Below are 999 nucleotides of genomic sequence, written 5' to 3' on the forward strand. Positions count from 1 at the left end.
AGGATGGGAAGCTTCACCCCTCTAGCTGTCTAGGGTGGCTGCTCTGGACTGGAGGTGTGCTCACACTCCTTTGTTATTTGCCAGTGGCCACTCGACTTTTCCAATATGTGCTTTACTGAGTGTGAAGCTGTTGTTGTGCTATGGTGTAGATAGTGGTCTCTGGAGAAGGATGAGTGATTGCAGGCAGTCTGGTGCCTTTCTCGACCTCGTATTTCAACAGGAGATGAAACGAGCTTCTTTTTCTCATGGAGGAATGGACCCACCCACAAACAAAAAAACAACCTGTCATTTTCCCACATCCTGGAGAAGGGCCATAGCCACGTCGTGCAACGTGAGTCTCCCTCCCCATGCACTAGCTTTAAAGTGGGGATGACCTGAGAGCTGGAGCCTGGTGTTTCTTGACTGGGCTCTCTGGGGGCAGGGGGCTTTGTGCTGGGATGCTGCAGTCTCATAACTTTGGGGAAAACATGTCCAGGCAAAGTTAGTTGTCTGTATTATGCTTTTGGAGGAGGTATGAATTCCCCAGACAGGCCGGGGGACTGTGGCTCCCATTGGCACTGGTGTGATGTGTATGTCCACCATGTAACACCGAGGTGGCGGTGAAGTCCTCTCTCCCATGGCCCATGCAGTCCTGTCCCATAGGTGTCTGCCCCATCACCAAAACAGGGCTCTCCCATTCCTGGCAACTTTTGTAGGGTTCAGCCTTACACCTGCTGCTTAGCTAAAGTGTAATCTAGCAGCTAATTAAAACTGGAGCCTGGGGGAAAACTACAGTTTTCCTGTCCCATAAACCTCCTTGTCCAGGAGCCCAAGCCCAGGAGTGTGTATCTCCACGTGGGCAAGCGGTACGATCAGGCACAGTTAGTTTTTTTCAGAGCCTGTGGGTGGAGGCTATTTGAACGTTTTCAGAACATATTGATTTTACAGTGACAAGTAGGGAAAATGACAGGAATTAATTTCCTTTCTCTCTCTCTTTTTTTTTTTTTTTTTTTTTTTTTG

The sequence above is a fragment of the Calidris pugnax genome, unplaced genomic scaffold, assembly GCF_001431845.1.
Source record: "Calidris pugnax isolate Ruff unplaced genomic scaffold, ASM143184v1 scaffold1, whole genome shotgun sequence".
NCBI lineage: Eukaryota > Metazoa > Chordata > Aves > Charadriiformes > Scolopacidae > Calidris > Calidris pugnax.